Here is a 15183-nt window from a genome sequence, read left to right on the forward strand (position 1 = left end):
AAGTGGGTAACATTGCCTTTATAACACACTGGAACCTATAGGACACACAACAGTACTATCAGAGAAGTTTGCTGCAATCAGTGCTCACATTAGGAAAACAGAGAGAGCTCAAAGAAATAAGGTACTGAAGAATCTTAAAATTCTCGGGAAACAACAACAATCCAGGCCCAAATTGAAATTAAGGAGGGAAATCATAAAGATTAGAGCAGAAATCACTGAAATTGAGACTAAAGAATCAATGAAATGAAGAGTTGATTCATTGAAGAAAACCAAGGAAATGCATAAACTTTATCCATGTTTACCTGTGAAGAGTGAAAAGAGAGAGTGAAAAGACTCACATCAACACAATTAGAGATGAAAAAATGTTTAAATCATCATGGACACTGTCACAATCCAGAGGGCAGTAATACCATGAAAAATTATATTCAAACAAGCTGGAAAATCTTGAAGAAAGGAACAGATTCCTAGACTCACTCAAATTACCAAAGGTAACCAAAAAGACACAAAAATGCCGAAGAACTCAATATGAGCAATAAAATTGAGGCAATAAATTATTGCCTCAAAAAACCTAACAACCAACAAAAGCTCAGTACCTGAAGTATTTAATGCTGAATTCTACAAAACTTTTGGTGATGTTATATCACCAGTATTCTTCAAACTTGTCGATGAAATTAAAAGTGACGGAGTGCTTCTGAACTCATTTATGGAAGCCAGCATCACTCTGATCTCTAAACCAGGTACAGACCCAACTGAAAAAAACTACATGACAATCTCCTTAATGAACATATATGCGAAAATCCAGAATAAGGTATTAGTGAATAGAATGCAACATGTCATCAAAAACATATCTCATGACCAAGTATGTTTGCTCTCACAGTTTGCAAGGTTGGTTCAACAAATATCAGTCAATAAATGTAATACAGTACATAAACAAAAACAAGGACACAAATCACATGAACATAAGAATAAATGCAGAAAAGCCTTTTGACAAGATCCAACGCCCCTCCGTGATGGGTGCAGAAATAAGGTATAGAATAGCCATACCTGAATTTGACAAAAGCTTTTTATGACAAATCAATGGCCAATCTCGTATTAAATAGGAAAAATTAAAGCATTTCCTCTAAAATCAGGAACAAGACAAGGATGCTCACTATCCCATTTCTATTCAACATAGTACTCGAAACATTAGCCAGACCGATGAGGAAAGAGAAATAAAAGTGATACAAATAGGAAAGAAAAAACTCAAATTGTCATTGTTTGCAGATGAAAGGATACTCTACGTAGAAGACCCAAAAAATTACACTGAAGAATTCTTAGAGTTAATACTGCAACAAATTTGAGCAATGTAGCATGACACAAGATCAATACCTAAGAATCAATATTATTTGTGCCCACCAACCATTAACTCATTGAGAAAAAGTTATAAAAATCATACCATTCACAGTGGGAACACGAAAAATTAAGTACCGAGGAATGAACCTAACTAAGGACATAAAAGACCTCTACAAAGAGAATTATGGTACTCTGAAAAAGGACAATGAAGGGGACATCAGAAAATTGAGCCAGGCATGGTGGTGCTCCTGGAACACTGGAGGCTGAGGTAGAAGGATTTCTATGAATTCAAAGACAGCCTGCACTACATAGTGAGCTCAAGACCAGATTGAACTACATAGTGAGACCCTGTCTCAAAACCACATGCAACAAGAAATACAAACAGGAAGAACGAGAAAAGGAGGGAAGGAAGGAAGGAAGGAGGGAGGGCTAGAGGGAGGGAAGGAAGGAAGGCAATAAGGAAGGAAAGAAAGAAAAGAAAGAAAGAAAAGAAAGAGAGAAAAAGAAAGATGGAATATGTCCCTTGACTTTGAGTAGGCAGAATTAATATTGTCAAAACAGACATACTCTCAAAACTGCAATACAGATTCAATGCATAGTGAGCTCAAGGCCACACTGAAATAATGAGCATTACAGATTCATATGGAACCAGAAGAAACACAGAATAGCAAAAGCAATATTGGACAATAAGAGTAAAGCAGGAGGCTTTGCAATACCTGACTTCAAACATAAAATGGCACGGTACTGGCACAAAAACAGTCATATAGATAAACGCAACAGAATAGAAGATACAAAGTCATTCCCAGACACATTCAGCTATTTTATCTTTGACAAAGCAGCCAAAAGCTTGCATTAGAGAAAAGGTAGTCTGTTCAACAAATACAAAGAGCGCTACACCCATATCTCTCACCATATACTAAATAAAATCAAAATGGATCAGAGGTCTAAAGAGTAAAACAGAAGCACTGAACCTATTGGTTGACAAAATACGTAAGACACTTGAAGTCACAAATGCAGGCGAGGACATTTGAAATAACAGTATGGATCAATAAATGGGATTACATCAAATAAAAATTTGCAAACTATTCATCAGACAGAAGACTGGAATCTAGAACATACAAAGTACTCAGAAAATTAAAATAAAAGTCCTAATCAAGAAATGAGGAAGTGAAATGAATACCCATCTCTCAGAAATAGTACAATTGGCCAGCAAACATGTGAAAAAATGTTCAACATCTCTGACCATTAGAGAAATGCAAATGAAAACAACATTAAGATTCCATCTTACACCAGAAAGAATGGCAGTCATCAAGAATTCAAATAACAAATGCTAGCATGGGTGCACTGATAAAGGAACCCCCCTCTCTCATTTTTGGTGGGAATGTAAGCTAGTCCAGTGAGTATGGAAATCAATATGGAGATTTCTAAAAAAACTGAAATTAGAAGTTCCCCATGTCTCAGCTATTCCCTTCTAGATGTCTTCCTACAAGAGGTAAAGGCATCATGTTAGAGTGATGCATGCATACCAGTGTTTATGACAGTATAGCTCATAGTAGATAAACCCTGGAAACAGCCTGTATACTCATCACCAGATGAAAATATAAAGAAAACATGGTATCTATACATAGTAGAACACAATATAAAGAAACAGTATTGAAGGATACCATAAAGAAGGGTAAACGGGGTATTTGTGGGGAAATGGATACAACTGAGAAATATAATGTTCAGTAAAATCAGACACAAGCTTAAATGTTGCATGGTATCTCTCCTTTCAATCAGGCAAAGTACAAGCAAACAGCAGAATAAAGGACAGAAGGAAACAAGAGGAGAGATCGCTTGCAAATGGGAAGGGTTTCAGAGACCAAGGGAGAGCGGGAGGGAAAGAGGGAGTAAAAATTAAGAGATACTATATATGGGAACCCAATAAGCAGTAAATGCCACAATTATATGGCATAAACATGAGCCAAATATAATAATAATAAAAATTATAATAATACAAAAATGAAAATGGGGAAAGGGAATTTAGAGGTAGAAGAAGGGAGGAGGGTGAGGAGATTAAAAATAGAAACAAGCTGTGTTATGTACACATACCTACAACTCCCCAAGAAGAATGTTAACTATGTATTTCAAACACATACAAACACATAAAGAAAGAAATAAAAATAAAGGGTGAATAACATGCTATAGGGTGTATAATTAAATGTGGTTTATTCAGTTCCTCATTAAGGTGTACATGGATTATTTATACATTTTGGCTCTTGAGAATAATGTTATGTGTGAGTGTATAAATATCACTTTAATTCTCTGCTTTGAAATTTTCGTTATGTATCCAGAAGTACAAAGACATGTTGTATGCTAATTTGATGTTTCATATACTTTTCTTTTTTAATTTTAAAATGAAAAGAAGAAGAAGGAGGAGAAGGAGGAGAAGGGGAAGGGGAAGGAGCAGAAGGGGAAGAAGAGGATGAAATGATAGAGACAAAGATACCGAATTTCAAAACAGAATAATAGGGTATTAACATTGGTTAATACACTGCTCATTGTTGTCTTCAAAGTAGTTGTTTAGAAGATTAGAAGATATATTCCTGATAAATGATCAATGAATGAAAGCACAAGTTATTCCTTTTTATGTATATAATCTTTTCTATTCTTTCTTTTCTCATTTCCCTCAATGCAATTGTTCCTTCACTTTAAGCCATTTCTTTCCCTTCTCTTTTCACAATATCTATTGAACATTTTGGTTCTCACTAACTCCTTCTGTTTTTCATACTAGAGTCACAATAGGATGTTCACCCATGTGAGTCCAAACTATTTCACCATTGAGCATGATCTCAAGTTGCATCCATTTACCTACAAGAGCTTCAAGATTATCCCTCTTTATAGTTGAGTAGGTTTCCATTGTATAAAGATGCCCCATCTTTATTATACATTCTGTGGGTGATGGGAAAGCTATCCCTGGTTTTTCTAGTTTTCTGTCACATGGAGCACTGTTTTCTGCCTTTGACTTTCGCTCTATGAATTTCCTTTTGAATTAAATGTGGTTTTGTACACCGCATATTGATGGATCTTGTTTCTTGATCCACTCTTCCTGTGCTTCTTTTTATTGGTGAATCGAGGCCATCCATCTACATTAATGATTACAACCGGGCCATACATTGGCTTGTCTGCCATGCTAGTCTTCTGCTGTTCCCCCCCCCCCAACCACCACCTTTCCCTTTTGTTCAATTGCCTGCCTTGTTTAGCAATTCCCATCTGCTGCTGTTCCTGGAGAACCGTGGTCATCTTTATCTCTCTCTAGAGTATTCTTCAGTGCTCTTTCTAGGATTGGATTGGTTATCATGAATTCTTTTGTTTTTCTTTGTCGTGGGAGTATCTTGTTTCTCCATTAATTGTGATAGTTTTGCAGGGTGCATCAATCTGGGTTGGAAATTGTTTCCTTCAGGATTTGAAATGCTTCATTCCAAGTTCCTTTTGAAAGCAGTTATGACTAAACAAAACAGAAAATTTGTATAAATGATACATACGTTCAGAGAAAAAAAAACAGTAAGAAATCACTAGCTGATGTTTACATATTGTCGTTTTACAAATAGTTGTTCAAGATCCAAAAATGGAACTTGTAAAGTGGGAATTCAAACAGCGAGACCACAAACAGTTCTGTTGAGCTATCCAACAAAAACTTAGTAACATGGTTGTCAATCCTATACACTTAAACACACATGCAGTTATCCATAGCTTCATTTATATTCCAAGCTCTTTTTGACATGAGGGGTTTGTGTTGAGAAGTCTGCTATGATTCTAATGAGTTTTCCTTCATAGATGATGTTTCATTTCTCTATTAAATTTTAATATTTTGTTCTTGTGCTGAATTTCTGGGATATTGATTATTATACATCTAAGTGTACATTTATTTATTTTTATAACTAGTTGTGATATGATATGCCTCACTTAACTGTGTATGAGGTCCTTTTTCCATGCTTGGGAAGTTTTCTGCTGTTAGTTCTGTAGTCTTTTTATTTCATTTGTTTTGACCCCCTGCTTTTTTTGCTGGCACAAATGAGTCTTACGTTTTTCTTTGTGTCATCTGGCAGCCATTGAATTGTTATTTCCTAGCTCTTTACTATTTTTTCTTTTTGTTCCTTGTTATTTTTAAGCGATCTTTCTTTTTTTTTTTTTTTTAAATTTTTTTTTTGTCTTTTTCCTTTCTATCGGTACCAGAGATTGAACTCACGACTACCTGCTTACAAGGCAGGCTCTTATGCCGCTGAGCTAAACCCCCAGCCCCAGATCTTTCTTTTTTTTTGATCACTAGATGCAAACCTGTCTTCAAAGTCCAAGAGTCTATCTTCAGTCTCTTTCAAGCAGTCTTGCCAACTTTCGATGGAGTTTTTAATTTCCCGGATATCTCTTTGACTCTGTTTCATGCTTTCCAATTCTTCCCTATATTGCTCATTTAAGGTTTCTGTCATTTTTCTATGCTCCTATATTTTATGTATGTCTTTTTTAAGATACGTTCAGCAGCTCTTTTGTTATGTTTGTCATTTCTTCTTTTACCTGAGATATTATTTCTGATCTGATTACCTTTTACAGCCTCATGGAGCTGTTTCTTTACTTCAGTTGCTATCATTTCAGAAATGTCAGTAGTGTAATTTCCATTTTTTTTCTATGTCTCTTGGTCTTGTTCTGTGTGATCTGCAGGTCTGAAATTGCATTTTGCTCCTTTGTCTTGACATTTTTCTAGGTTCCTCTGGACAAGTGAGTTGCGGGGTCGCAGATGCTTTGTGCACTGGCTGCCCATCCACAGTGTAAGAGAAGGGGCCTGGCACCTGGGTTTTTCCAAATATAGGTTCCTGGGGAGGTGCTGAGGTACGGGGCATCCTTCTCAGAACCCACATGGTACAGTGAGAGTCTCCTAATGGTGGCTGGAAGGCATGTGGGGACATGGCTGTCTGCTTAACCCAACCCACACTCACTTACTAGCAGAAAGTTCCCTCCAGTGTCCTGATGTTTAATTTTCTAAGAAACCAATACACTGTTTTCTATAGTGGCTGCAACACTTACATTTCTACAATCGATGTGTAAGTGTTACAATTTGTCCACATCCTTATAAACACTTGTTTTATTTTTCTTTCATACTTTTTAAATGTTTTTCAGTCTTTTTAAGACAGGATCCCAATATGCTGGCCTTGAACTTAATTTGTGTCCAAGGCTAATCTCAAACTTGCAACAATCCTCCTGCCTCAGGCTCAACATTTCATTTTTAAATTAACAAAAATTTCATATATGTATTGTGTATTTATTGTTTCACAATATATAAAATATATAATGTGAAATGGGTAAATTCATATAGTTAACATATATATTAATTATCATACCTATGTTTGGTTGTAAGCACACTTAAAATGAACTCCATTAGCGCCTTTCCAAAGTATAATATATTGTTATTGTAGCCATGTCATACAATAGGTTTTTTTCAACTAATTTCTTCAATATAAATTTAATTTTGTATATTTTGCCCAGCGCTTCATTAAATTCTCCATTATTTTTTGAAAAATACTATTGTGCTATATGCCCATCAGTTTAATTTTTCAAAATTCTGTATATAATTGACATTTTTTAGTATTTGTCTTTCTCTGTCTGGCTAATTTGATTTAATGTAATATCCTTTGGGTTTATCCCTGGTTTTGCAAGTGACAAGAGTTTTTCTTTAAGAGAAAAAAAAGACTCATACTTTCAAAACAGGTTAATAGGAGTGTAACAATAATAAATTTAATGCATATTGTTACCTTCATAGTTGTTACTCTGAGTATAAAATATAGGCATAAATATCTCCCAAATAAGTATTAGTATAATTATTATTTTTTTTTTTTTTGCTGAACTAAGAGATTGCATTAGTGGTCATAAATTCCTTGTTCTTCTTTGTCATAGGAGCATCTTGTTTCTCCATTAATTGTGAAAGATAGTTTGGCAGGGTACATCAATCTGGGTTGGAAATTGTGTGTGTGTGTGTGTGTGTGTGTGTGTATTTCCTTTCCTTCCTTCCTTTCTCTTTAGTCTGATCATCTATTCAGAGGATAATAATATGCAAAGTAGTATATATGGGGGATCTCCTTCTGAAGGTGGTAGCCATTGTTAATTCCCTGTTATCTTGCTTTGAAACCCTGTATCATTCTCATGGTTTTGTTTGGCTGTGTTTTATTCGATTTTATCTTGTTTGATTTTGTTATACATGATACCATGGGCAGCTATTTCAAACATTACAAGATATACTATGGTAACTATTTTGAATTTACTATTATCTTGTATTGAAGTCCTGTATTTTACTCATTGTTTTGTTTTTATTGGCTCAATTCTACTCTGTTTTGTTTGATTTTACTATGTCTGAAGGTATGGGCAGCTGTTTTGAAGACAACAAAGGGCATTATGGTTGATTGGTTGATTTCCTATTATCTTGTTTTGAAATCATATGTCATTACATTGTCTTGTTTTGATTGGCATTATTCTGTTTTATTTTGCTTGGTTTTATTCTTTCTAAAATAAAACTTTAAAAACATATCTTTTTAATCTTTTCATTGGTTGATAGGAATTTGGGTTATATAAGATTTAGCTATTACAAACAGTGCTGCTATAACTATGGGTACACATATATCACTGTGGTATGATGCTTTAATTTCTTCTGGGAAGATACTCAGACAGGGAATGTCTGGATCAAGTGGGATCACTAATCTTATTTTTAAAAGACACTGCATAGATTTACACAGTGGTTGTACTGTGGAACCTATACTCCCACCAAAAGTGAAAAGTGTTTTTTTCCCCCACATCCCCCCCAGCATTAACAAATTAGTTGTTTTCTTGATAATATTCTTTCTGAAGTGAGACAGAAACTCAACATTGATTTAATATGATTTTCTTGAATAACCAATGATGTTGAAAATTTTTACATGTACTTTTTTGCCATTTGTATTTTGTCTTCTGAGAAATATGTATTTATCTCAGATGCCTATTTTTCGATTGGATATTTGAACTTGGGGAAGGAAGTCTAGATTTAATGACCAGATTCAGTAAAGTAGCTCAATCCAAAGTTGGTACTCAAAAATCAATAGCATTCCTGTACATAAATAACAAACTCATTGAGAGAGAAACTAGGGAAACAATAGCATCTAAAAGTGAAATACTTAGGAGTCAATCTAACAAAATAAAAGATTTCTACATTGAAAACTACAGTACCAAAGAGGACACATTGAAAACATAGACGAAAGAGTATTTCAGAAAATGGGAAGATATCCCATGCTCTTATGTAGGAAAAAACCAATATAGTGGAAATGGACATGCTTCCAATATTTTTATACATATTTAATTCAATCCCAATCAAAATACCATTTGCATGCATCACAGAACTAGAGGAAATATTCCTAAAACTCATTTGCAACCACAAAAGATCTAGACCAATAAAAGCAATTCTGGGCAACAAAGACAAGGCAGGAAGCACAACAATTCCTGACTTGAAATTGTACTACAAAGCTGTAGTGATAATACCAGAATCATACTGGCAAAAAAAAACACACCTTGAGAATAATTGAAACAGCTTAGATGATATAAAAATAACTCCAAACTCACTCAGTCACCTGATCTTTGATAACGGTTCCAAACACATTCACTGGAAAAAGGAATGCCTCTTTTAAAATGGTACTACAAAAACTGGCTTTCCCCATGACAGAGACTAAAACTAAACCCATGTTTGTCTCCATGCCTTAAACTAAAATCAAAATGGATCACAGATCTAAATATTAAAACAGAAACACTATTTACTGTAAGATAGAATCGGTAAAACTCACAAAAGTGTAGGCAAAGACATTATGAAACCCAATTGCACAGGAAATCACAAAGCATCAATAACTGAGATCTCATCTTATTAAAATTTTTGCCCATCAAAAGAAATCTCCAACACAGTGAAAGTCAATCAATAGAGTGGGAAGCAATTTATGTCAAATGTTTTTCAAACAAAGGACTACTATCCAGAATATATAAAGAAATGGAAGAGTTTGGAAGGGTTTAAAGATCCTGACTGAAGAAGCAAACCTGGGATGTTATAAGCCAAGTTTCAAGTGATAAAAACCAGAATGTTAATAGAAATGCGGCTGGTGACTGTGATAATGTCAGCATGGTACTGGCATAAAAACAGACCTGAAGATCAATGTAATACATTAGAAGGTACAGCCACAGCTACAAACACACTCAGCCTCCTTATCTTTTACAAAGGGGAAAAACATGTTCCCTGGAAGAAAGATAGCCTCTTTAATAAGTAGCACTGGAAAAACTGACTCTCCATATGCTGAAGAATAAAACTAGACCCATCATGCACTAAACTAAAATTGAAATAGATCAAAGATTTAAATATTAAAACAGAAAAACTAACTCTGCTGGAAGACAAAGTAGGTGGAAATCTTGAAGACAAAGGGTAAGCAGAGAACTCATAAACAAAAATCAAACTGCATGGGAAATACTTCCAAGAATCAGCAACTTGGATCTTGTCTTATTAAAAAGTTTTTGCATGTTAAAAGAAATCTCCAACAGAGTGAAAATAAAACTCACGAATTGGGGAAAAAAATCTTACTCAACTGTCTCTCAAAGGACTTCCTTCCAGAACGTATAAAGAATTTTAAAAAATCAGACCTCCAAAATTCAATGACCCAATCCAAAAATGGGCATCTGAGATGAATCCATAGTTCTCAGATGAAGAAATACAAATGGAAAATAAATACGTGAAAAAAATGTTCATCATCATTAGTCATTAGAGAAATGCAAATTAAAACCACATTGAGATTCCATCTCACTACAGAAAGAATGGCCAGGATCAAGAAAACTACCAACAACAAATGCTGCAGAGGCTGTTGGGAAAAAGGAACTCTCCTACACGGTTGGTGGGAGTGTAGACTAGTGCAACCATTGTGGAGTTCAGTCTGGAGATTCCTCAAAAGCTAGGATTGGAAGTGTGATTTGACCCAGATATTCCACTTCTGGGTATTTTCCCAGAAGAATTGAAAACATCAAACCACAGTGATATAGGTGCACTCATATTAATAGCAGCACAAATTGGTAATGGCTAAATCTTGGAAACAAGCCAAAAGCTCATCAACTGAGGTATGGATTAAAAAACATGAGGCATTTTTATACTATGGAGAACTACTCAGCTATAAAGAAGAATCATTCAAGGCTTTTGCAGGTAAGTGAATACAACTTGAGACCATACTCATAAGTGAAATAAATCAGACTCACATGTGTAAATATCATATTGTCTCCCTAGTATAGAAAATGAAAGAGTAAATAAGATCTAAAATCTACAATAAATATTGTATAATCATAAGAAACTGCTCCAAGTAGAAAAGCAATTACAATAGGGAAAAGGAGAAAAGAAAGAAGGGAAAGTAAAATGATATAAATTTGGGTATATATACATAAGATAGCTAAAATGATTACACTACTAATTCTATTATGTCTTGGAAAAATAGTTATATGATTAGATCAATTTTGCATGTCTGTATCTGGTAATCAAAGCAACTGTTTTGAAGAAAACAATATGCAGTATAACAACCATTGTTGTTCCTATCACCTTGTTTTGAAAGCCTATATTATTATTGTTTTGGGTTTTTGTTGTTGTTGCTTGTTTGTCTCTTTCGACTTTTGTTTTTCTTGTCTGTGTTTTTCCTCCTCTTTAAAATAAAAAAGAAAGAAATGCAGCAGATAAAGACCAGATTCATGAGGTATCTGTTGAGAAGAAGGACTACATTGGCAGTTGGACTCAAGACAGTGTGTGTTATGTTTTGGCAGAGAAACTTTCATCATTTTGCTCATGTCCAAAGATATTGGTGGTTGACTGGGATTAAGGGCTGTGGACTAGTTAATCTTGCAGAAGTAATTTCAAAGCACTCTAATGCTTGAGTGCTGGCATGGCTACTGTTGGAAGCTTTTAGCCAGTGGCTGTTCCTTGAGAATCAAAAGCAAAGATTCCAGAAGAATGATTTAAAATGCTGTGAGTTTGGTCATAAAAGAATCTCCAATAATGTTACAACTTCCAAAGATTGACCAGAAAAGAACTAAATTGCAGAAAAGTAACAGGGTGATAGAAAAGATGGCTTAAGGACATCACAGAAACCAGAAGGACTGCACTCTTTATAGCCTTATATCTACAAAGGCAAAAAACCTTGCTTTGAGAAGACAGCCCCAGAGCACCATGCTCCAAAATTCAGTGACTTAGAGAATTTGTTTTCCTGGGTTTGATTCAGAGTGCTCAGCAATAAAGGCACTCGATTCCCACATCCAAAAGGGGAGGAAACCTGGATACTGTTCCAGCTGGCAGCAGACTTTGGCATCATCCACCTGGTGCTGGCTTTATGTACATGCATAGTACAAGGATTGTGAACTCAGGAAGTCTTCCACCCAGATTTTGGAAGATCTGGGAGGCCAGGTTGTCTACCCCTGAAAGGGTAGTTTGTGAAGCTGTGAGCATGAAGCCAAAGGCATAGTGGAGCCTCTGGAAAGTTGGAGGAATCAGGAATGTGAGTCATCTGAATTTTTTGAAATATTGAAAGTGTTTGGAATTTGGCAAATCTTAGAGTTGGACAAAATGCACTTTGCATAAAGGGATGTGTAAGAGTTTTTGTGGACCAGGGGTGGAATGTTATGATTTGTAATTAAATATTTTTCTCAAATGTCATGTTGTCATAGGTAGGGCTTTTCAGTGGTGGCTGGATCTAAGGTGTGTGAGTATTAATTAAGAGTATATGATAAATTCATTCTCTGATTGGTTTTGTGTGTGAATAATGGGGAGCCCCACCCTGGATGTGGGTAGCACCAACCAATATGCTTATAGCTTAAATGGAATAAAAATGAAAGGAAGGCTCACTTCTTCCTCCTTCTTGCCTGTCTTTCTCTAAACTATTTCTCCTAAGCCACATCCCTCTGCAAGATTGCCCTTCCCCGGAACCAGCCAACTATAGACTGAAATCACTACAAACTATATGTTAAAATAAATCTTTACTCTTTCAACTTGTGAGTGTTGGGTCTTGTATCTCAGTGATGAGAAAAGTAACTATAACACAGGCCATAATTAAAAAAAATATTGGCTTTACAATAAAAGGAAATGGGAAACTGTCTTGCTTAGTTTCCTCATCACTGGGACACACTATCTGAAACCCACAACTGTAGAGAGAGATTTTTTTACTCATGTTTCAGAAGTTTCTGTTTGTGTTTCCCAGGCTTAAAAACAGAAATGGTATGATGGAAGAGCCTGCCATGGGGGAAATCTGCTCATGTCATGGTGACCAAGAAGTAGAGAGAGAAGAGAGGAGCAGGGAAGGGAGATATATCCCTTAGGGTCATTCCCCAAGCAACATGACTCTTCAGACCATATTCTGCTGTTAGAAGTAACAGCAAGACAGCTTTCACCCCCATGAGTCAATCACCTTTCAAAATCCCTGTCAATGAGCACACAAGGTGCTTGTGAGTATACCTAAATAAAAGTTATAAAAGAAGATATTATTAAGTTGTATTTTATCAGTGTAGTGTGATGATCAGATTTGTGCTTCATAAAGTTTGCTGTGGTTTCAGGGTCAATGATCAGTGGTAAGCAGATCAGATAGAATGCTGCTGAGTGGTCCAATGGGGACTAAACTAATGCACTGTCAATGGGGCTTCTAAGAAGGTGACGGACATGGTGGGTGTCAGATGTGAAGGCTTTTGTGAGGGTGTATGTAGTGAAGCTAAGGATGACTCTCATTCTGGTTCATGGCTTGAGACTGGCTTGTGTTTGTACCATTCACTAAATTAGAAAACAGGAAATCTAGCTTTGAGACAATTAAGCCAGGATTTCAGGTTGACCCCTAAGTGAATGTTTTATGTGAGAAAGGAGAGACTATCCAAGTGAATGCATGTGCTGGTGTGCTCCTTAAAGTTATATAAAGTCAGTGATATCTGAGTAAACATGTGGCAGTTATAATAGTGGGTGTGCAGTTCAAACACCAGCTTATGACATCTAAGAGAAACTATTAAAATATTCATTATTAGATCTCATATTGGGTCTTTAAGTTGTCTCAAAATCTTTTTTTGCCATTAAACAGTTGCCTTACATATTCATTCAGATGTCAGAGTAATACTTTTATCTGTTACATGCAAATTCAGATGTAAAACTTATTCACTTCTACTTTAGCTCAGTGATGGAGAAAGCTGGAAAGTACATTGTTCATAACATTACAGCAAGAGAAAATGAAAGACTGAAGGTTAACAAATTTTCTTAAATTCATCACAAAACAAATTTCAGAGCAATATGTCAACTCAAAATTTGTAAAGAGACAGGCGCTTATAGGGAGAAACAGTACCTCAGTATTTGCTTTGTTGAGCCACGTCACCAAATTTTATATTAGGAGATAGGAAAATTAAAATGAAAAATGTGAATAAATTGTTAAAAACCCAGGGTAAACAATCCCACTAGTGTGAAACATCTGGAGACTATAGGCAAGGGATATTGCCATATTCTTGATAAGAGTTTCCCAAGGAAACTCATAAATATCTTAAAGGGAAGAATAGCAAATAACACTCCTTGCTTCAGTCTGCGAAAAGGGAACAAACAACAACTACCACATACACCCAGATCTACCAGATCTACCTTGCAATTATAAAACAAAAAAACTAACCTTCAAGAAGAATTCATCAAAACATTTCTCCTGAGTGCACTGATGCAGTACCATTGCAAGTAGGGAGGGGAACAGACTTCACCAAAAATGCTCAGATCCATCTCCTTATCTCTCCTAAGTAATAAAGCTAAGAGAATGAGAGGTTATCATGGTAATAATTATCACTCTGGGGAGCAGCAGATAAAATAAGAGACAGAGGTAGTACTAGAGGAATATTAAAGTTCTGGTATCCATAGCAACAGCAAAAAATTCTCCTCTGGTAACCAAAGCAACAGTAATCTTCAGTGCTGGTAACCATAGCAACAACAGGATTCAATTGGGGTCGCAAACCTCATTGTGTTAACATAAAGCTCCACAGTAAAGGCCTAGAAGGAAAGCCTGGCTCATATCCAAGCATAACAAATATTATGAAATTTAAAGACAAATACACAATGGCCTTAACATTTTATTATCTGGGAGAGAAGGTGTTGAATTACATATGAAAATTAAAATGAAAATTTCAGTAAAGCACTAAACCAAAATACAGGCTCCAAATACAATCAGAGTGTGAATTTCTGTATAACATAACCATAGAAGGGGATCCCAATCTTTTGCAGCTTTTGAAGGAATTCCATCAACCATTCAAAGTGAGGGTAAAGGAAAAAATGGAGAAATCACCTCTTAAACAGTAAGGCACTACAAAATCTACCAACCCTTTTTATCTTATTACTGTAGCTTGTGTGCTAAATATCTCCCAAGGACCCATACATTGAAAGTTTATCTTTTATCAACTTGATACCATTGGGAGATAGTGGAATCTTTAAAGAGATGAGGACTAACGGCAGATTTTAGGTGATCTAGTACATGTGGCTCTTATTCTTTTTCACATCTGGGTCACAAGGGGTTCTCCTCTGCTCCACCATATACTGTGTTTTATGGTGTGCTAGTCACCTTGCCACAGGCCCAAAAGTAACAGGGTTGACTCTCCATAGACTGAAACCTTTACTCTTTTAAAATTACTTCAGGTATTCAGTGTGGTAAGGGAAATTAGCATAATATACTCATAGAAGAAAATTCCTAATTAACATCCTGCAGAATATCACTGAGGATATTAATTAATACCAATGCAGTTGGAGGAATGAAAGTTTGCTAAGATCCAGGTCCATAAACTCACCTAGGAAAAATT

The 15183-nt window shown here is 35.6% G+C and overlaps 1 long non-coding RNA gene across 1 annotated transcript; it reads right to left on the bottom strand.

Annotated features, from left to right (window-relative positions):
* Positions 1–3516: 3516 nt before the first annotated feature.
* Positions 3517–14182, bottom strand: LOC134475430 (uncharacterized). Its single transcript, XR_010046540.1, has 2 exons — positions 14019–14182; positions 3517–4819 (listed from the first exon to the last, which is right to left on the bottom strand). It is a non-coding gene; the product is annotated as an uncharacterized LOC134475430 (long non-coding RNA).
* Between the last annotated feature and the right edge of the window lie 1001 nt (positions 14183–15183).

The sequence above is a fragment of the Cavia porcellus genome, unplaced genomic scaffold (assembly GCF_034190915.1).
Source record: "Cavia porcellus strain 051 isolate PalLab524CR breed Dunkin Hartley unplaced genomic scaffold, mCavPor4.1 scaffold_3, whole genome shotgun sequence".
Taxonomy (NCBI): domain Eukaryota; kingdom Metazoa; phylum Chordata; class Mammalia; order Rodentia; family Caviidae; genus Cavia; species Cavia porcellus.